The sequence below is a fragment of the Leptopilina boulardi genome, unplaced genomic scaffold, assembly GCF_019393585.1.
Source record: "Leptopilina boulardi isolate dan_hultmark-lab unplaced genomic scaffold, ZJU_Lbou_2.1 LbouV2_179, whole genome shotgun sequence".
In the NCBI taxonomy this organism is placed as follows: domain Eukaryota; kingdom Metazoa; phylum Arthropoda; class Insecta; order Hymenoptera; family Figitidae; genus Leptopilina; species Leptopilina boulardi.
The window spans coordinates 797,365-821,620 of record NW_026137728.1 but is presented as its reverse complement, the minus strand read 5'-3'; the positions used below and the strand labels follow the sequence as shown (position 1 = coordinate 821,620).

The 24,256-nt window shown below is 27.9% G+C and overlaps 1 long non-coding RNA gene across 2 annotated transcripts in view; it reads left to right on the top strand.

Moving 5' to 3' along the window:
- Positions 1-24,256, top strand: part of LOC127277766 (uncharacterized) — a 209,552-nt gene that overhangs the window by 122,857 nt on the left and 62,439 nt on the right. For both annotated transcript variants that reach the window (XR_007842405.1, XR_007842404.1), the window contains one exon: positions 7,819-7,864. This is a non-coding gene — a long non-coding RNA (uncharacterized LOC127277766). The remainder of the gene's footprint in view (positions 1-7,818; positions 7,865-24,256) is intronic.

Genomic DNA, 24,256 nt, shown 5'->3' with positions numbered 1-24,256 from the left:
ATTGCAAAAATTCTTTTTGGATATTATTAGATATTACGTGGAGGTAATTAAAAAAATTTTTCGAGTATATTTAATTCATTTTCGTATAGGCGGAATCTTTTAAAAAATTATATTTTCTTTGATGCACTATTTTTTGGAAAACCTGTAAGAATACTAATAAATCTCTACGCAGTCGAGGCCAAAATCTCATAAGTGGGCCCAAAATGTCAGTAAATTTTTGAATGACCAAAATTTGTGCAAATGTGTATACTATGGTATTTAAGGTCGTTGATTACGATTCCAAAGTCAGATTTAAAAAATTCAAAATGGCGGAGCCAATATGGCGGACGATTTTTAAAAAATTGGCAAAAATGATTTAAAAATACTTAAAAATTATTACTCGGGGATTTTTGGGGTCGCTGATTACGAATCTAAAGTCAGATTTCAAAAATTCAAAATGACGGTGCTAATATGGCGGACAATTTTTTTAAAAAATGGCAAAAAAGATTTAAAAATACTTAAAAATTATTACTCAGGGGTTTTGAGGGTCGCTGATTACGAATCTATAGTCAGATTTCAAAAATTCAAAATGGCGTTACCAATGTGGCAGATAATTTTCTAAAAATTTAAAAATTAATTAAAATTACTTAAAATCTGTTACTCAGGGGTTTTGAACGTCGCTGTTTACGATATTCAAGTCAGATTTTGAAAATTCAAAATAGCATAGTATGGGTGTGATTATTATTGTATCCATTTTGAATCTTTAAATTTTGTAATTCTGACATCAAATTCGGAATCAGCGACCCCAAAAACCCCCGAGTAACGAGTTTTAAGCGAATATGACCAATTTTCAAAATTTTTGGTCGCCATATTGGATCCGCCATTTTGAATTTTGTAAATCTGACATCAAATTCGGAATCAGCTACCCCAAAAACCCCCGAGTAACAAATTTTAGGCCAATTCCGTCTTATTATTGGACTCAAAATTTATGTGCGTGTATACACGTCATCGACACTTTAAGCCCACCTATTCCATGACGTTTATACACGTCATCGACACCCAAAGTGTCAATATTTATAAAAGAGACAAAATTTTGCATAATTAAACAATCTCTCTTTCTTTCTCTTGACAAAAACCTATCAAAAGTATTTTATAAACCAAAGCAAGTTTTAAAGATCAGATCACGAGTTTAAGAAACTGCAACTATTCAAAATTCAGAAGGGGCAGCAAACTATTAGAAGTTTTTAATGTAAAAAAATATAAGTATATACATGTGTGTCTGTATATAAATGAGTCAGGAGGGAACTAAAGTCATAAAACGTAGTTATATCTTTTACTTTTATATCATATGCGTCTGCAATATTCAACTATATGCATATATATACTTAAATAATGAAAAAAAGTGTTAATTAGACACAATTTCAGAAAATGGATATGAATAATTTCATATATTTAGTAAAAATTTGTAACAGAATAAATGAGGGTAATAATGATTTTAAATTACAAAAATAGATATTAAAAATATTAAATTTTCATTTGTCTGACTATAAATATAATTGTACAACTTAAAAAAAATTGTGCCGATAGTAAAAATTACAACATAATGTAAAAAATATTTGAGTAGAAATTTCTGTTACCATATAGATACAGAATCTAAATATTTAAAGTTTTGTTTTAAAATTGATTTTAATATTTGCAGTCAAAGAGAATTATAAAACATATTTTCAATAATAATTTTCTATTCGGACACATTTTTAAAAATTTAAATATAAAAAACAGTTTTTATGCATGTTCCAATATATAGTTTATTATTTTTTTAAAACATTTAAATAACAAAATAAAAAATTGAGAGCAATTATTCGATTTTGTCTCTGTTATATATATATATATATATTGATGTTGTTTGTAACATATATAATGTGTACATATATATAAGCTTTTCAAGTTTGTACCTTTTTGACTGGATAATGAGAGTGAAATTGATAATTCCGTTTGACAAATTCGCAAAGTCGCTCTAAATTCAATATTGAGACTTGCCATTTGTGGGTTTTCTTCATTATAAATTAATGTCTAAATCCAGTATTGGTAATAATGAATAATTTGGTATGTATCGCCCAGCTAAACGAGGACCATTGCAACTACGCTTGAGATCCACTCTAAAGTACTTGTGACGCAAACACATCTCTATGTCCACTGTACTACTGTGTAACGATCACTTTGGCACAAGAGAGCTTGTCTGACACGAGGTTGAAGTACTTTTCGAGAGTATCGTACTTGTAAGAATATTTATTACGCCACTAACGCAAACAACAAACTTGTATCGTTTAACTTCTCGGTCAACCATTCTCTCTCTCTCTCTCTCCCACCCAAACCAAAGTATATAAACTTTCTCATAAACCAGTATACTTTATTATTTACGGAAAATTTTCCATTGTATGTATATGTATGTTAACACTTATCTGTGTATACATGTGTATATTTAAAATTAGTCAGGCGGTTTAATTGCTTTTAATAAAGGCCCATTTAGGCATGTAATTATTCATGTTTATTGCAAACAAACAATTTCGAGTTCAGAATCTCCGTTTATTAATAGATGCTACATAATTGGTCAAGTGAAATGTACTTTGATATCGATTTCATGTATCGACTAATAACATTTCTATTTGTAGTGAATTTCAATCTGTTAACACATATAATAATATAGATCAAATTTATTAAACGTTAAATATTAATATTTTTCTATTTGGAAAATTAATATAATTATTTTAATATATTATGAGTAGGAATTTATTAATCTTTCCAAGTCAGGTAACAAAAAACACAATTGTTAATGATTCGACGGACAAAATACAGTCCACAAACAATTTATATGCCCAAATTGCGCCAGGCTATTAAATACCAATTTTTTAAATTGACACCAAATATACTATAATTTTTTAATGATATGTCAATTTATTTATAATATATGTCTTCTTTTTTCCTCTAATTAACTTCTCATTATAAGAACTGTCAGAACTTTGAGAAAATATGTGACGCTCCGCGACAAAAGGTACCATGCTCCTAAAATTTTTAGGTTATATTTAGTGATAGTTTTACCTCAATAAAAAGTTCTATTTTAATTAGGAAATATTAAAAATAAATTTTATTGATTTTAGATGTAATAAAGACTTAAACATCAATAGTTTGTCAAAAATATAACCTAAAAATTTTAGGAGCTTAGGTACCATTTGTCGCGAAGCGTCACATGTAACGTTGTATCTAAGTCAATACCACGGTCAATAAGAAAATAAGAATGACGAGACGCTTTGAAAATATACGCGATTGCCGCGCCACTAGTGAGTCGTTTGATAACTAAAACATTTGGACTTTCAGAAAATGGGCGCGAAAATTTAAAAATAAATAATAATAAATAAAACTAAAACAGTATAATAAAATAATAATAATAATAAATAATATTAATAAAAACTGAAATATAATTAGTAGTAAAAATTAGTTTTGTAGTGTTCTACAAATTAAATTTACAACACTAACTAAAATAACCATTGAAAATAATTACTTCATGTATTGTATATATATATATTTATATATAGTAGATATAGAATACAAATAATTAAAGAGATATACCATTATATACAATTGTGTAAAGTACAGAGTTGCTTTATCTTGACGGAAACGTCTGGTCCTCGAGCAGAGTAACGTAGTCCTCAATTTTCATTAATTTGCATAAGCAGCTATTATACTGACATCAAGTGGTATTATTACTTTTGCACTAAATATTATTATTATGGTATCAACGACATACAAGTGGCTGTTACGTGTATTTTAGCCAACCTATCTCACTGCATGTTAACAGTTGTTCAAGTAGATTCATCAAAAACTCAGAATATATCTCTTAGAAAATAAACAATATTGTGAACAAGAAACTCTATTCAAAATTTGTTCAACCACATAGTTGTCATGAATTTAGAATTTCTGGAACAAAAAAAAAGTTCTATTTTATTTCTTTTTTTCCTTATTAAATATTTATAAATACATTAACGAAATATTATATAATATAGAGGAAATCCAGGGATTGAGAAACATGAGAAATTTCAATCGTAATTATTTTCATAAAATCTAATTAATAATTTAATTATGACACTTCTATATAAACTGCCCTCTAATTTCATCGGATATGAATGCGGTTTTGTTTATTATTAAGTTATCATAGAGATTATTATACGATGATGTAAAATTATATACAATTTTCAAAAAGGAGATAATTATATTGCATTTCGATTAAATTAAATGCAGTAATGTATTTATTGCTTTATATATTGGAGAATAATTTATTTTATTAAATGTTAATTTATATGATGTCAATTAATTACAAAATAGAGAAGAAACGACCAACCAAAAAAACAAATATCAATAATGTAAAATAATAATTAAAAATTATTTTGATTTTTTTTTAATGTATTTAAAAAAGAAAAGATATATCTCTAATTAGAATTGAATAAAAGCGTCAGCAATTCTTATTTTCCTGTTTTCTATTTCTTTTAGAACTGAAATGTTCATCCTAAAAAAAAAGAGCTATAAAATCCACCTTTCTTCTATCTTGGAAATTGAATTGTTTCCAAAGTCATAAAAAAAAACACAAGAAAAAAATTTTAGGTTTCATTTGAAAATCGAAAGCTAGAAAAGAAATAAAGTATTTAACAACTTGTGTGTGAGTTAAGATGTGAGGCACGATTAACTTTTGTATGACGATAGAAGAAAAAAAAAAGAAAAGTTAGCTGACGTTGGACAAAGTAATCAGTAATTATTAGAAACGTTTTCACACGCCTTTGGAATGATGGTAGAGAGAGAGAGAGAGAGAAAAGGGAGGGGAGAGAAATTTTATTCCCTTTTTTCTTTTCTCTTAAAGTTCCTTGTGGAACGTTTGCCGAATGCCATCTTTGTCCTTTCTTCGTGTGGTTCCACGCGTCGTTTCTTTTTTTGTCTCTTTCTTCTCAAAGAAAAAAACGTCTCGTATGGTTGTGACGTCGAGCGGGAAATTGGAGCCGTTCGATCTGTCGGATCCATCCGGAACGTTGAAACTGGTTGCTTCCCACAATCGAAGTGGATGGAGAAAATATAAAGATATAGGTGTGCGCGCAGAGAGTGTCGAGAATAACACTCCAACCATATAAAAAGTATACAAACGCACTGGCCTGCTTTATGTTTCTTTTTTTTTTACATTCAATACGATCACATTTACACCGTTGGATTATTTCTAATTTTTGTTAAAATTTTTCTTTACTTTATTTTTATTTTGTTTTATTCGTATCTGTATTTATTATTATTATTATTATTATTATTATTATTATCATTATTATTATTATCATTATTATTATTAATTAAAAAATATTTTAAAAGCCAAAAAGTATTAATAATAAAAAGATATTACTGTATTTACTTTTAAACTTTCGCGCCAATTTCGTAGAAGTTCAAACGCTTTAGTTAGGAAACGACCTACTAGTGGCGCGGCAATCACGTAAATTTTCATTGTGTCTCGACATTCTTGTTTTTATGTTGACCGTGGTATTAACGTTGCAACTACATTACCTTACAATTTCTATTACTTAAATATTTTTTTATTGTGTTGTCAATTACACTCTGGAAAATAAGACACTTAAATTATTATTTGTCTTGGATTTAAAAAAAAAATTGGTATTTAATAGCCTGGCGCAAATGAGGCTTATAAACATTATACAAAACAGCGATACTTTGTCGTAATTACTATACCTAACCTAAAAAGTTATAATTCACTAATATTGACCCGATTGGTTTAAATTAATATTTCTTTTCCCCTAAAAAAGTTATTAAATATATTTTGCAATTTTTTTTAATTAAATTAAAATATTCCCTTGTTAAAAAAGTTGTATCCAGTAGAAACAAATCTAAAAATTTGTACTTCACTAAAATTTTTTCGATTTGTTTAAATATATATTTTTGTTCCCTTAAAATAGTTATTAAATATATTCTGCAATATTTTTTTATGAAATAAATTATTAAAAATAAAAAATAATTTCTACAGTATACTTTAAAATAAAATTAAGCCACACTGTAAACGTGTGGTCTACATTCGCCGGTTTCAACTTGAGCGAATGTGTGGCCTACATTTATTCCGCTAGAAGAAGAAGAAGAAAAAGAAATAAGAGGAAGTAAGAAATCGGGAGGAAGCTGAAAGAGCTTTCGGGGAATATAAAGGTGAACCGCGAATCCGTCTTCTATTTTATTTCAATCTCATTGATTTCTCGACATAAACGACACCCAACAGTGATACGGAAGAGGCTTGGCTCTACGCCACCATCGCTTTTCTTTTTTCCAGCAAGATGCTGTCTTATGCTTTTCTTTTTCTCTATTTAAGAGACTCCCTAGCCAGAATCGCCCAAAAATTATTCATTTTCCCGTTTTCATAATTTAATTTATCGTCGAACAAATTTTAATGCACGCGTATTGGAAAAAATTGATGATTCAAGTTTTTTTGGTAGTTTTTCATTTTAAAAATACTGCAATTTTAATACTATAAAATTTTATTAAGTAAATAATTGTTTAATTTTTTTTTTAAAATACAATTTCTGCAAAATAGACATTTTTATAAATGAAGAAACATTTTAAATGTTTGGTTAAAATGTCCTTTATTTTTATTTTGTTTTTTTTTAAAGATCTGTTTATGAGCCAACCAACGTCCTTTAATAGGCTTATTAGGGGGAGAAAATGGTCTCAGTGCGGTAGAAAAATCCAATGTGAACTAAGAAAAGGCGACCGACAAAAGAAGGCAATTTCACAGTACACTATTCAAGACATTTAAGGTTATTGCTTTATATTTACTCGTCTATTTGCTTTTTAAAAAAAAAATAATTCTCACGAACAATTAGTATTTAAAATTACACAATTAAGAAAGAAGAAGAGAAAGATGAGCTCACAAAGTGGATTAAGAATTTAAAACGGAACTATTAATAACGCTATTTAAAGTCTCTCACACATCTTTTATTTCACTTTTTCTCCTTTCTATATTCTTTATTGCTTTCTTTTCATCTTTTCTCATTTTACACGATAAACTTGAAAGAATGGCGTCAGGTTAATAAATTATATACCCGTACTGAAATGAAGAAGAAATTGCCCTCGTCATATAATTATAAGATATTCACCTATATATACCAGAGAAAGAGAGAGAGAGGTATTAGGATTTACGATTTAAAAAGCTTTTCCAAAACTCAAGGTTAAACGAATTTTGGTGACGCGAGAGTTTTTTTTTCTCAATTCGAAAAATCTGGAACTCATCGCGTCGTATTTTTAAGAAACGTTCGGTGAGCATTCGATTTCCCCTAGAACCCCCATACGTTTTTGTTGTAATATATGGAGTAGTCGCGGCATACATAAATTTTTAGAAAGCAGACAGTTCGACCGAAGCAGCCAGCAAGAGATATTTATTATGAAAGATACAAAAAGCTGAACACGTATACATCAAAATGCATCAATTTAATGTCGACAATCCATTATTATTTATTTTTTTTTTTTAACGAGACGCTATTCGCATTATGACATTATAAGTCTAGTATAATATTTATAGTTTTTCTTTTGAATCGTGTATTACATTCATATTCGCTTTAAATTAATTAATTTTAATAATTTTTTAATTTTAACCCTCACAGTACACACTGGGTATAAATCGATCATGTTTTTTTTTAAACTGCGTGACATTATTAAACGCATGCATTTAGAATTTTTTTAAAAATCCATGTTGTGAAATTTTCTGTATAAAATTATTAAAAAAAAAAACATTAAAATAAGTGTTATAAATATCTTTTTCAGAATGTTGGAGTGATTTCACGGATAAATATTGAAACAGTCGAGTTTGGTAAGTAATTCTTTTTTAATTTATATTTTTTTAAAATGTTATGTAATGTAAATATAGCCAATAGTCGGACGTGAACGTAGCCAAATCGGTTAGTTTAAGTTAGGTTAGGATAGGTTAGTTTAGGTTAGGTTAGGTTAGTTTAGTTTAGGTTAGTTTAGTTTAGTTTAGTTTAGGTTAGGTTAGGTTAGGTTAGGTCAGGTTAGGTCAGATTAATGGAGTGAATATAGCTGTAGGTCAAAAAATTTTGAAACAATATTAATTTTTTTTATATAAAAATAGTCATTTGCAAAAAAAAATTTCTTAAAATATTTTACTTACGTCATTTTTATGCTGATATATTTCAACAAACGAATTTTATATCGATATTTAAAATTAATTCCATGTTGTCTGACTAAAAGTGACTTTTACTACTGACGCTTATTCCACACGATTCGACATATATTACGTCTGACTAAAACTTCATCTTACTACTGATACTATTGCTCTGTAATGCACAGAAAATTGTCGTGATCATCATAAAACAAAATAAATAAAATTTTCTATGTAAATTGTAAAATAAATTTTTTTATATCATTATTCGCACACTAATGGTATCAATGATATTTGCTTTAGTAATAATTAAATAATTTATTTTTTTTAATAATATAACAATTGAAAAACAAGTAAAAATAACGAAAAAAAATTTTTATTTCCAATTTAATCCACATTAGGTGTGTAAGGGTTTTTGGGGTCGCTGAATTCGAATTTGATCTTTAAATTTAAAAATTCAAAATGGCGGATCCAAAATAGCGTACTTAATTTTTAAAATTTTAACGGATTTTATTGAAAATTGGTATAAAGGGATTTTCGATGGTACTGAATTCGAATTTGAGGTTTAAATTAGATAATTCAAAATGGCGGATCCAAAATGACCGATATAATTTTTAAAATTTTAACGGATTTTAATGAAACTTGGTGTAAGGGGGTTTTCGAGGGTGCTAAATTCGAATTAGACCTTCAAATTAAAAAATTCAAAATGGCGGATCCAAAATAGCGTACTTAATTTATAAAATTACCATTCTATATTATTGTAAATAATAACTTACATTTTTTTCTGTCCAAGTATTTTTTTTAAAAATTAATTTATATATATATTTAAAAGCCATTAATTGATCTGAATTGCTTAAAAATTTCTGAAAATTGATAACATTGATAAAGGAGACGGATATTTATTTTTCAATTGGATTCATAGCATTGACTTCACAATACAGATATTTGATATGTATTCTGAATTTTACAACAAAGGACAAAGGAAGTGGTATGTGTATAAAATGATGAAAATTCGATTCCTTTGTGAATCTCGTTAACGTGCACTAGAACGTAATTTGAGACATTGAAAATCCTTTAAGAAAGTTTTTTTCTTAAAGAAAAATTTAATACTCAAATTACGTGATCATCAAAGATGAATTTTTACATTTTAAAATAAAAAAAAAAAAAAAAGAAGAAAACTCCAAAGATTCTTATATATGTAAAAAAAAAAGGAAAAACTATGAAGAGAATTATTTTTTATAAAATTCATATGGCAATTGAACAAATCCTTTTCATGTGCACTTTTCAATATCTCAGTATGCAATCGTTCAATTTATTAAATTGAAAATTTCTTTCTTTCATCTGTGATAAATTTTTGTCTCACTTGAAAAATTTTTTTTCCCCTAATGTTATTTCTTTTTTTTTTTTTTACTTTTGCCAGTTGAAGTGTGTATTTCTATAAAGAAAATAAAATTAATTTCAATTTTTCTCTCTTATTATTTGCATGCAATATATTAGTTTTTTTTCCATTTTATGAATAGATTTTTTTTTTTTATAATAAAAAAGCAAAATTTCCTTTTAAGTATTTTTTTTTAATAAATTATTTTTCTAAGTGAATTTTTAGTGAGAGAAGAAAAAGAATGTAAAATAGAGTAGATAATATCTCTTGTGTATATTAGAAGGAATATAAGAAGAAATAGAAATGACTTTTTCCTTTTTTTTGACAATATAAATATATCTCTCTCCGCACAAAAATGGGGAAAAATTCTTTTACACATAAGTTTTGTCAGTTAGGAATAATCACGTTCAGCGAAGCGCGAGTTTTACAATGTTAAGTGTTTTCTCGTTCGAGGTGCTTGGTGGCTAGTTCAACGTGTTTTGTAATCAAGGGAAAGAAACTTAACGATTATGTTTACTGAATACGGGCCATTGCCAACCGTGTACTTTAGCAAGTTTACACAAGTTTCTCGTGGAAAAATAAGTTTCACGGATAATATTGCGCAGCGATTTTCACTTTTGAATTTTAATATCATCAGAATAATAGTTGAAAAGTAATATTCACTTTCAACTAGTCTCTTGTACTGATAAAAAAATTAACAATTATTATTATATTTTTAATATTTTAATTTTACATTTTGTCTGAGTAATATTTCATTTTTATTTGTTGATATATTATAAAAAGTAGGAGATTTTTTTTTATAAAGTTCAGTATAACCATAATGGATTCGCTATTTTGAAATTTTAAAATCTGACTTCAAATATGTAATCAGCAACTCTAAAAACCTTTAAGTTATGATTTTTTTCAAAATCAGCGTTAAAATTTACCTTAGAAACAGATTTTTGTTGCTTGGGTCCAAAACCTTTTAAACCTGTGCAAGCATCGAAAGTTTCTAAATGTTGTATACTTTTTTAAAGATTCTCAAAATTCATTGAATTTTAAAACATAAATCGTCGTATCTTCGTCAAATATTAATCAATTTAGTTGAAATTTGGTATACACACGCCTTTAGTTCCACTGAAGACGATAAGATGATAGAAATTTAAAAAATCATGATTTATTTAATGAAAACACGGTGCTACAAAAAATTTTTTTTTAATATACTTCTTATGAAACCTATTGGAGGTAGTACTCTCTAAATCTGAATCAGTAGAAATTTTACTAATTCAATCAGTACTTTTCATTTTAACTGAAGTTTCAGTTATTTTTTGAAATTTACTAATATAATTAGTCAATATGCAAGCAATAGAAAATACCTTATGTAAATCAGTAATTTGTATATAACATAAACTTTAAAATTAACTATTAAATCAGTAGATTTTGCGGCCGCTGCCATATGTTTATATTACTGATTCAATCAGTAATTGATATCACAGAAAATTAAAAGACATTAAAATAAGCTGCAACGCTTATTATTTTAATACAATTTTGCTTATTTTAATCCATTTTGGTATTAAAATAAGCAAAATTGGATTGAAATAATAAGCGTTGCAGCTTATTTTAATGCCTTTTAATTTTTTGTGATTTTACTAATTGAATCAGTAAATTTCTACTAATTGTCAGTTGCTCAATTCTCGCTATGGCAATTAGTAGATTTCTACTGCTAATCAGTAAAATATGAAGCTAAGAAACAGAGCTTTTTAGCCCATATTCGATATTTTTGTTTAAATTAATATTTATAAGAGAAAAATTACAAAAATGTTCAGAAGTTGTCATTTTTCTCGCAATTTTTCAACTTTAACTGATGTTTTCATCATTAATTTTAATTTAAACATTTTTTCTCTTATAGCGCTATTAAAGCGTATTAAATTCTGCATCCAATGAGCCCTATTTGAATAGATTTTGTAAAAAATTAACTGAATTATTGTAGTTTTTCTCTTAACAGGTCTAGTAGCTGATTCAAGAACATTACAGTTTATTCTTTTCTTTTTCATTCTTAATTGTTTATGTATAGTATTCGTCAAGTTCCGACAGTTTTTATTCCATGTTGGTCATGCTAACAATGAGTTTTTTTTAACAAATATTAATTTTATAAATGAACTATAAACAAACACAATGGGATAAAAATACTCCAAGTTATGAAGGTTTTACTAATTTTTGTAATTTTTTGCATTTTCAGAAATAAAATAAATTCTACTTCTTGTATCAGATCTTGTACCAGATATTGTGCACGATCTTGTACAAGAAAATATATTTAATATTTATATACAAGAAAAAGTACATGTTCTCGTACATATTCTTATGCAGGTTCATGTACATGTACTTACACATGAAACCGTTCATTGCCTTGTACAATTTCATGTGGAAAAAACTTTTTTTTCAACAAAATTTTAGATTTTATTAATTTAGAACAATTAAAACTCTTTAATTATGTATGTTAAGAATTATTGCGCAGCTGTAAAGTTGTAAGAAAACTACTGCGCAGTCTTTAAAGTTTTTCATTTTTACTAAACGAAGACATAAATAAACATATGTACAAGAAGCTGTATCAAATCTGGTGCAAGAAAAAGTACTTGAATCTGCACAAGCATATGTACAAGAACAAATACATTTTCTTGTATACAAATATTAAATAAATTTTTACAAGATCTTGTACAAGTTCTGATACCAGAACTTGATCTAAATTCTGGTGCACGAAAATGTACATTTTCTTGTACAAAATTTTGTACAGGGATTTTCAATAGGGTATAAAATAACAATTTAGAAATATTTCTATTAAAACAATATGAGAAATCTCGAATTCCAATTTACTCTTTATATTATAGTAAAGAGAAAAACTACAATAATTCAGTTAATTTTTTACAAAATCTATTCAAATAGGACTCATTGGATGCAGAATTTAATACGCTTTAATAGCGCTAGTAGAGAAAAAATGTTTAAATCAAAATTAATGATGAAAACATCAGTTAAAGTTGAAAAATTGCGAGAAAAATGAAAACTTCTGAACATTTTTGTAATTTTTCTCTTATAAATATTAATTTAAACAAAAATATCGAATATGGGCTAAAAAGCTCTGTTTCTCAGCTTCAAAATGAAAAAAAAAATTGAAATCGGTGCCGAAATAAGAAAGTTACAAAGGTTTTTATGCATAAACATACGGGTCGGTATCATTTTCACACAAAACTTGCCTTAGATGTTGTTATATTGTTCACCTAGTGATAATGTTATTTTGTCCACCTGCTGTAATGAACAATGTTATTTTGTACAACTTTAAATAATGATTTTGTTATTTTGTTCAACATCATAATTTTGACTATCAAATGTTATTTTGTACACCAAAAATAACTAACTTAACAAAACAACGAACATCTTTAACAAAACATGAAATATTATAAATAACAGTTTTATATGTTATAACACTTAGTAGAATTTCAAAATTCAAGTTGGAATAGCTTAAAAAAGTTCCCTTACTCACAATCAGTCTTCAGCGTGACTGATGATGAATTTTTTTAATCAGTTTTTCGAAATTCAAAATGGCGGACGATCCAATATGGCGTTAGAATTTTCAGAAAAAATTTATCAGATCCGTTTTTACTACTCTCTTTAAGGGATTTGATTAAAGTAATTAATATATCGCAATTATTTTACTGCTATATTGGATCGTCCGCTATGATACCGACCCAAACATACGTAAAAATGGTTTTCTGGATCTAAAATGAAAATTTAGGGGTATTTGGAGAATTTTATATACACCATTCTTCTTACTTTTTTGTGACCTCCAATAGATTTCATAAGAAGTATATTAAAAAAAAAAAAATTTTTGTAGCACCGTGAAATTAATTGTAAACAGATAACGATCGACAATAGCGTTTTCTAACCTTCGCCGAAAAAAAAACTCTGCAATTTTTATATTATGTTCTAAGTAGGTATGCTAGTTAGGACCAAGATAGAATCGCATCAAAAAAAAAAATTGTAGAACCTAGCTCCACTGACAACATTAAGCCCTAGTTTTTAAAAGGTCAAACTAAGTAGTACCAAGTTTTCAATTTCCACACGGAAAGCAGTTACGTTCGCTTATTTATTATTTTTTTTTTTTGTGAATCGCTGGCCGATTCACTCTACATATATAACGACGAGATCGTATACTGATCGATGAATTTCGGTTGCCTTCGCATGGAACGTGCTGGGAGTGGAAAAGCTCTCTGTAGCTCTGCAAGGAGAAGCTTAGATTCCCTCAACGCCGGTGAAATTTACGATCCACCGATTTTCACAACTGTGTGAAAGCTTATCCAAACTCATCGGTACAAGTGCAAGTATAAGTACTTATACAAAGCGCGTGTACCACTCTCTCTCTCTCTCTCTTCTATATGAATTTATAGATATAGATAGATACACACCAATACGCACTTGAAAATCCCCTTCAGCTGCGGTAACTCCCCCTTTCTCCCTCCCCATCAAACCAGGACAAATATTTAGCAAAGATCTTGAATTTCTCTGTATCCAGCTTCCTTTCTATCTTCTCCTTGATCTCATCTCCGATTGGAGAGAAAAAAATTACCGCAGGTTGCCGGATTTTATCAGCCACTAAGCTTTACAAATGACGAGAACTTTATTGATCATCACGTCGTATCGTTTGAAACGAAGAGAGAAAAATTACAAATATTTATATTGTTCTCCGATCGTTTGAAAGGAAGGAGGGATGGATTAGGTTACCTTTTTTTTTTTACATTCCATTCCTTTATTTGAAAAATTTTTTTTTTATGCTTTCTACTTTTTATAGAAATTTATACATTTATCGTGTACATATAGCACTGATAATACTTCACATTATCTTTATTCAACAATTCCACTTTTCACTGGATGAAGGTTAATTATGTAATATATTCTTATTTTCATATTATAATTTATCATGTGGGTTATTCCATTTTATTTCACCTATAGTCGTTGCAGCCTAATTTCAGAAAAATTTGATATTTCGTATTAACGACTTTTAATATCCGTACAATTCATTTTTGACAATTATTTTATGCAATTTTTTTTTATTTAAGTTGAAATTTAGTTTTTAAGTTGAGTTGAACGGAAAATAGGTTAGTTTGACAGCTTTGGAAATTTTATAAAAAAGAACAGAAATAATTTAGTTAGTAAATTTTTTTTCATTGATAATACTACGTGAAAATTAACAATTAAAACTTACCTGTAAAATGTCAAAATTTGTTACATTTTATTTATATTTTCCAAGAAAGTTTATAAATTTTATAAAATGTATTACTACCTAACAATAAGTACTTTTCATGTACTTTTCACATGATATGTTGGCTTTTTATTTTTATAATATAGAAATATGAGAAATTTTACCTTGAATGCTGAACTTTTCAGGATTTTATCTGATTTTGAACACTTATATCTTCGCAGGCGATTAATAAAAAAATCCCATTTTGGTTTAAAAATTTAAGTTAAATCTTCTTTATTCATCTTATCAAAATTTGGTGATGAGATACTTTTTATTTTTATTCACTTTAAAAAATCCACCTAAAATACGAATTTAAAGGTTAAAAAACAAGTAATTTTATAAAACTGAAGTTGATTTTCTCAATATAGATTTATTTGTATGAATTTTATTTATAAAAATACTTGTTTTTTAACCTTCAAATGCTTTTTTTTGCGGAGAATTTTTTAAAGTGAATAATAATAAAAAGTAGCTCGTTCTCCATCACCAAATTTTGATAAGATGAATAAAGAAGATTTAACTTAAATTTTAAAACCAAAATGGGATTTTTTCATTAATCGCCTGCGAAGATATAAGTGTTCAAAATCAGATAAAATCTTGAAAAGTTCAGCATTTAAGGTAAAATTTCTCATATTTCTATATTATAAAAATAAAAAGCCAACATATCATGTGAAAAGTACATGAAAAGTATTTATTGTTATAGGTAGTAATAAATTTTATAAAATTTATAAACTTTCTTGGAAAATATAAATAATTTTTCCTGAACTTTTTTTTTCTGTGTATGGCATTGGATTTTCCTAATTCAAAATGGTACATTTTTTTTCCACTGTAAAAAGAAAGTCTTAATTTAAGGCCGAAAAGAGGTCTTATTTTAAGAGGCAACATTTTTAAGGCAGCTTTGTTGAATTTACGCATTGCAATTTTCATTAGAGCTACTAGCGCTGATTTTAAGACTCATTTGAAAATAAGATTTTCTTTTTACTGTGTAAATTAATCAAATTTGCTTCAAAATTATTTCTACACGCGATTTAGCATATTAAATGTTAAACAATATTTATATAAATAAAAAAAAAATCTATCTTGAAAAATATTTAACTTTATATATTCAGTGTTTTTGTTCTTGTGGAACAGTCGTTACTTCTATAGAAAGGTAATATAACTCGTGACTTTGCGTCGCACATTCGAACTTGCAATTCTCCATCTCTGTCTTCCAAAACCTGATTGAGGAGTGTAGATCGAAATACCTTGAAATTCAGGGGAGCGATACATTTAGAACATGCAAAAATGTGCTCGACGATTCGCCAGGGGAGAATTCCCAATTGCTCGAGAGACGCGGAAATTACTGGGGCGGTGAAAATTCTTTTGAAAGAACCCCTCGACACACAGTTTCGATGGTGGGGGGGGGGATGAAATGAGAGGGAAAGAGAGAGAGAGAGAAAAAAAATGTGTTGAATTCATCCCTCGTAAACGAATGATGTGAGGAACCAATCACTTTAATAATGGGTTTTTATACAAATGGCTAAAGGCGCGCATAATATATCTATATGTAGATAAATTTTTTCTCCTGGACATCCATTAAAATAAAAAGGAAAAAAAAACTCTGCCTATTTATATAGCGAACACTTTGGGAATCCTCATTTTTTTTTTTATTTTTTTCCGTATAAAATATGTATAAGGACAAAAGAAGATCAGTAGGTTATGCTATATTTGATGGGGAAAATTTATTCCATTACAACAATTATTTTAAAATTGATATAAAATTTTCCCTTTATTTAATATGCATTTTTTTTCTAAAAATAATAAATGGAATAAATTATAGGGTATTAAAAAAATGTTCTTAAATATAATTAAAAAATTTATAACTAGAAACTCTAAATATTTTACATTTTTATTTTTTTATTTTTTTTTTTTTATATTTAAAAGTCCTATTAAACAAATGTTTGAACATGATCAAAGAAAAAACGATATATATCAACGAGAACAATGCTTTAAAAAAAAATTACATCAATATTTAACAATATTTCTATTCAAAATTGTAATATAAACTTTTGACAAAAAAAAATTTTTGTAAAATATTTTCTATTGTGCGGTTAAAAAATAGGTTATTGCATATTGCAAATAACGTGAAAACACACACACACACAATATATATATATAAATATATATATATATATGTATATATAATTTCGTTATCTTCTCACTATAGTAAGAATAATATAAAATGGCTATAATAATCAATGGAAATTATACATATATATTTATATATATTGTACATGACTTAAGCAATCAAACTTAATCACTCAACTGTCGCTATTCGATATTTACCTTATATAAAAGTTATTTCCGAACGACTCATGAATCCGATTAAATTTACTTGATAACTCTCTAAATCTGAATAAGTGAAATTTCACTTATAATGTTTCAAAAGTCTTCCACGTAGAAAAATAAGTGTATATGCACTTAAAAATAAGTGAAACTTCACTTATTTTTGAGTGAAAATTACTTATTTTCAAGTGCATATACACTTATTTTTCTACGTGGAAGACTTTTGAAACATTATAAGTGAAATTCCACTTATTCAGATTTAGAGAGAAGAAACGGAAATTCATCCAATTATAATATAAAAAAAACGTTTCTTAAATTAAATAAAATTTTTAAATTATTCTTATTAAAAATATTTACCACAATTTATATATATATATATTTGGGTGATATTTATCAATTTTTTCTTTTAAATTTCAAAGGTATTTTTTTCTGCAAATTTGTAAAATGAAAAATTCATATTTTTCAGGCTTTCAAGCCTGATGACATTTTCTATATAAAATAAATAAAATTGTTATATATATATATATATATATATGTATACATGTACGTATAAATAAATTGCCTTTTGTTTGCGCAAACACATACATACATGTATATAGTATTGTGTATGTAATGCTAAGTTCATTTTCACATGGACTAAGTATATTTGTATTTTTATCCTGCCATTTTCACTCTGCGCTTTATTTTCGAGTAGCAACAAGCGTCGTGAAATATTCCATTTCTCCGGAACTGTTTGTACTTTTACTAGCTCTTCATTTTTCTCTTACTCTGTACATTCAACGTATAGTATGGCTGGCCCGTAGATTAATGTGTAGTTGTGAAACAATACATGATATGAAACAATTCATAATGTATTATACACGTTTTTCTTGAACCATGAAAATATATATATAGCTACTAATAAATATAGGTAAAAAAACATATATATATATATATATATATTTATTACAAAAATATATCGCCTCCGCAGTAGCTGTTTCAAGACTATGAATATAGCCGCAAGTCCCTAAAATTGTCGCTGGGTTCGATAAACATAACCTCAAATTTTGACGGGAAATATCCCTCCCTAACCAACAAATTAACATAACCTCTAATTTAGGTCATATTTTGGCGGGAAATATCCCCTCCTTAACCAACAAACTAACATAACCTCAAAATTTAGCTTAAATTTTGGCGGGAAATATCCATTCCAACCAACAAACGAACATAACCTCACAATTTGTATGAATTTTGACTGTGAATATAGCCGCAAGTCCACAGAGTTGCCGCTGGGTTCGAGGCTATGTTCGACAGACATAACCACAAATTTTGGCGGGAAATATCCCTTCATAACCAACAAAGTAACATAACCTCTAATTTAGGTCATATTTTGGCGGGAAATATCCCCTCCTTAACCAACAAACTAACATAACCTCAAAATTTAGCTTAAAATTTGTCGGGAAATATCCATTCCAACCAACAAACGAACATAACCTCACAATTTGTGTGAATTTTAACTGTGAATATAGCCGCAAGTCCACAGAGTTGCCGCTGGGTTCGAGGCTATGTTTGACAGACATAACCTCAAATTTTGGCGGTAAATATCCCTTCCTAACCAACAAATTAACATAACCTCTAATTTAGGTCATATTTTGGTGGGAAATATCCCCTCCTTAACCAACAAACATAACCTCAAAATTTAGCTTAAAATTTGGCGGGAAATATCTATTCCAACTAACAAACGAACATAAACTCACAATTTGTGTGAATTTTGACTGTGAATATAGCCGCAAGTCCACAGAGTTGACGCTGGGTTCGAGGCTATGTTCGACAGACATAACCTCAAATTTTGGCGGGAAATATCCCTCCCTAACCAACAAATTAACATAACCTCTAATTTAGGTCATATTTTGGCGGGAAATATCCCCTCCTTAACCAACAAACTAACATAACCTCAAAATTTAGCTTAAAATTAGGCGGGAAATATCCATTCCAACCAACAAACGAACATAACCTCACAATTTGTGTGTATTTTGACTGTGAATATAGCCGCAAGTCCACAGAGTTGCCGCTGGGTTCGAGGCTATGTTCGACAGACATAACCTCAAATTTTGGCAGGAAATTCTCCCCCCCCCCTTTAACCAAGAAATCAAATAGCCTCATCAATTTTTTTATAATTTTCGGTTTTTTTTCCATTTGTTTATAAGAATTTGTTTAAATAAATTAACACATTTACTGTATCATCGTTTTTATATCGTTTAAATTAAAATTTTTTTTGATATTTTTTTTCCTTTAAAAAAACGTATATATATATTTGATTGAAATAATCAGTTACACGTCTATCATTAAATAAATAAATTATTTGAATGAAATAAATTTTTTTTTTCCCTCAGTGTAAAGGTATATATAACGTTTTAGCGATACCCGTATATTTGATTTTATTTTCACGTACCAAGAATAGAAAAAAAAGACGAATAAAGTTAAACAGGTGGGAAAATACACAGGGAGAAAAAGAGACATCAGCAAGGTTACGAAATCGGATTAAAATTCTGAACGAGAACGCTGTGAAGATAAATGTTCCATTGCCCGAAGGATTGCCAATACGGTGAACATACATGTTTTCAACCTTGTCTTCAATAATCTATATACATATATATATATATATATATATTTTTTTTTGATTTGACTTGAAAAGTGACTAATCAATTACTTAAACTTTCAGATTCTATATATATATATATAAATTTCCACTTGAATAAACGAATTTACTATGGCTCATGAGGCATGAAAATACATTGCGAGCAAATTTTATATATATATATATATATATATATATACTTTACTCTATACGTGTTTATATATCCAGTGAGGAAATTTCCCCATTTTGCCCTTTTTAAAGTAGGGCTTTAGTCAGGGCCTTGCCAGTTTTCCCTGTTTTAAGAAAATGTAAATAAACTAGGTTATTAAAATTACCTTTTATAAAAAAAAAACAAAGAAAAGTCAAAAAAGTCAATAAAATGGATCCTTTATACTTAGTCCCGTGTAAAAATTTTGCCGGGGCCCACATCGGGGCAGAATCAGGCTGCCCTATTAGAGAATGAAACGACGCGCCAGATGTGGCCCTGATTAGGAAATCCACATTTTCAGGTCGCCCTGATTTGACCCTGAACTGGTGTGGCGTTTCATTACCTACTAGGGCCCTGATAGGGTAAAACAAGGGGTGTTTTAATATTTTTTTTTATTTTTGGTATTTGATAAGAATTCCCGGCCGAAACCCCAAATAGGGTATTCACTAGATTTAAAATAGGGCTCTGATTAGGGCCTGGATAGTTTTCCCTGTTTAAAAAAAATTATATAAAGTAAGTTTTTAGGGCATTAATCGGGAAACAGCGTTACGTTTCCCTGACATAGGCCACACTAGAAATAGGGAAAACTGGTGTGGACCCCATCAGAACCCCATTTCAATTTCTATACATAAGAAAAGTTATATTATTTGTAAAATAGATTTTACACTCTTAGGGTTTGCACTAAGGCACTGTTTATAGGAAAAAAAAAATTTTTCTCAAATTTTTCTACTTACAACTATTTCTTACATATAAGACGTGTAAGAATTTATATATGCGGGAAAACTGGCAATTTATATTGATTATTCAATCGAAGAAGGAAATAATTCTTCCTAAGCTATTGAGGGTCGCATATTAATTTTATTGAATTAATTTACTGAATCTTTGGACGAATTATTGCCCCATAAAATAAAATTTTTATACATATTTTTTTTCTACATTAAAAATTTTTTTTTCATTTTTAATTGGTTAATAATTCTAAGTAATATAATTTTTCCATTTTTCTAATTGTGATTTCATAGAGTATTTTTAAATTAATAAAGAAAAATTATTTCACGTATAGAAAAATTTGCTGGGGTTGCGAATTATTTGCTGCCAAATCAAATTACGTTAGCTAATATAGGCAACATATTTGCCGTGGGGTCAAAAAAGTATGCTGTGACAGTAAATTTTTAAAAATTAAGATTGTTATTGTAAATTATTTCTCTATATGTTTTTGCAATACATCGTTAATTTCTGTAGTTTGTAACCTTTTTTTTAAATTGTTTTCATTGACATTTATTTTTTCGTGATGCCATTTTTTTTTTTTAATAAAAAATCAAAAGTCGAGTTCGTCGAGTTAGAAAATTGTGAAAGTGAATGAATTTCCGGTCCACTTTTATTTATGGATTGCTATAGCAAGGTGAAAAATAATGAACTGCGGAGAAAAATATTTTTGTATAGTACATTATATATATATATATGTATAGAGAGAGAGAGAGGTAGAGGAAGAGAGAAAAACGAGGCAAACGAAGGCTAGGGTGTATAAAACAATAAGTGAAAGCAATGCAATATTTCACAGTACTTCCAATAATTTGGTCAGGAACTGCAGAGACTATACGTGCAATGTGTACATAGTATCGGCTATATGAACCTAGGCAACAGCAGCCGTGCAACCAGCCACATGCAGCATATACAAGTATGCGAAATTCTATGTGCGCTTTCAAACGAACACGAGATTCTCCTCTCTCTCATGGGTTTCGACAGTTGGAAACTTCTGCACTCGAGTCTTAAATCTCTTAGAATTTCCCAGCTAATTATATATGGGCAAATCCACAGAACCGGCCGATTTTTACTTATCAAGATGAAAATTTTCCAAATAGCAAGCATACCTTTTATTTATGGTTTACTTTCTTTAAAATATATTCAAGAACAATTATCTTCTTGCGTGATTCATTTTATTTTAATGCCGTTTGAGTTAAAAGCCAAAAACGAAAATATTATTTTTCTTTTGGAAATTATAATTAAAAATGGCATTTCTTTGTTTTTTTTATATATTATTTGAAATATGTGCAAAACATTTTGAATAATAAAGTATGATAAAATACAAATAATTAATTTTTTAATTATCAAAAATAAATTATTTATATTTTATCATATTTTATTATATATTTTATTTATTAGCATTTAATTTTTTATTTCTGTAAATTAAATTGTTTACTTACTAATTTTGATATTAACTATTTTAACCAACAAACTGACATTATTGACATCGATTTTGATATAACTTTGAAAATAAAACAAATGAAAGGATAATTCATTTTTCACGATTAACTAGTTAAATTTCGATAAATTTTTTTTTATTTTTAATTTTTAGACGTTATAAATTGAAAATATAATTTGGCGTTTGCATACAAGAATTATAATAATGTCTTTATATAATCACACATGTTTTCAACTCATCATATTTTATCCTGTAGTTGTGCTACTGAAAAAAGGCTAAGTTGAAAATGGTTCACGCTTAAACATAGAGTGATAATTATTGGAATATTTTCTTTAATTCTGATTGCACTCTATTCTATGATACATACATTTGTTCGTCTGTTCACAAGCAATAAGCTCCAATTTGAAAAATTCAAATCGAATAATCGCCGCAAAAGATATTTACAAAAATGTATAGACATTTCATTATTGAGAGATTCTTTTTCAATCGCCCCAGCCCAAAAAGTCAATGTTCTGGGATTGGCTTCATACTTTGGTAAATTGTTGTCCTATATGATAGTAATAAATCCCTAAAATATAAACTCATTAAAAAAATATTTGTAGAAAGTAGAGGGGGTTGAAGTTTTGACGTTAAGGGTAACATTGTCATTTTCAAATCCGTATAACTATGACAAAAGTTAATGGATTTTAATTTATCTATAATGAATTTTATTGCATTTTTCACGTACTTTTCAAAAATGTATACGAAATTTAAAAAAAAAATTTTTTAACCCCTTTTTTTTCAAAATCAACCCTTATTTTTCGATTTTCACCCCTTCGGGTATTTTTTTTTTTTTTTTTTTTATTTTCATTGGAAAGCTGAGGTTTTTTCCGATGAGCTATGTAAATATGAAAATGGGACAACAATAATTTTGTGAGTAACAGAATATTAAAGTAGGCGGTGCCGATAAGGGGTGTACCTGGAGATCATCTTTGAGGATTTAGATAGGCACCGCCTAATTTAATATTATGTTTCTCACAAAATTATTGTTGTCCCATTTTCATATTTACATAGCTCATGGGAAAAAACCTCAGCTTTCCAATGAAAATAAAAAAAAAACAAAAAAAAATTCCCGAAGGGATGAAAATCGAAAAATAAGGGTTGATTTTGAAAAAAAAGGGGTCAAAAAATTTTTTTTTTTAATTTTGTATACATTTTTGAAAAGTACGTGAAAAATGCAATAAAATTCATTATAGATAAATTAAAATCCATTAATTTTTGTCATAGTTATACAGATTTGAAAATGACAATGTTACCCTTAACGGCACCCTTATCGGCACCGCCTACTTTAATATTCTGTTACTCACAAAATTATTGTTGTCCCATTTTCATATTTACATAGCTCATCGGAAAAAACCTCAGCTTTCCAATGAAAATAAAAAAAAAAAAAAAAAAAATACCCGAAGGGGTGAAAATCGAAAAATAAGGGTTGATTTTGAAAAAAAAGGGGTTAAAAAATTTTTTTTTTAAATTTCGTATACATTTTTGAAAAGTACGTGAAAAATGCAATAAAATTCATTATAGATAAATTAAAATCCATTAACTTTTGTCATAGTTATACGGATTTGAAAATGACAATGTTACCCTTAACGTCAAAACTTCAACCCCCTCTACTTTCTACAAATATTTTTTTAATGAGTTTATATTTTAGGGATTTATTACTATCATATAGGACAACAATTTACCAAAGTATGAAGCCAATCCCAGAACATTGACTTTTTGGGCTGGGGCGATTGAAAAAGAATCTCTCTATTATAAAATAATGAGTAACGCTACTTTCAACGATTATCATTTCTTTTTATTTAAGAGCACATATTTTTTATTACTTTCAAAACATTCTTCAATAAGTAAACTATAATTCACCACAGTTTGGAATTGTTCGGATCTATGCCGAACAAGTTATACCTATAAGAATTAAAATTTATACCTGGAGTAACACCGTAAATTTCATTTTTTAAGTTACTTAATTCGATTTTATTTTTTATAAAAGACTACACCCTAAAAAAAGTAATCTCATATTGAGAGGAAAAATCCTCTTCTAATATCCTCT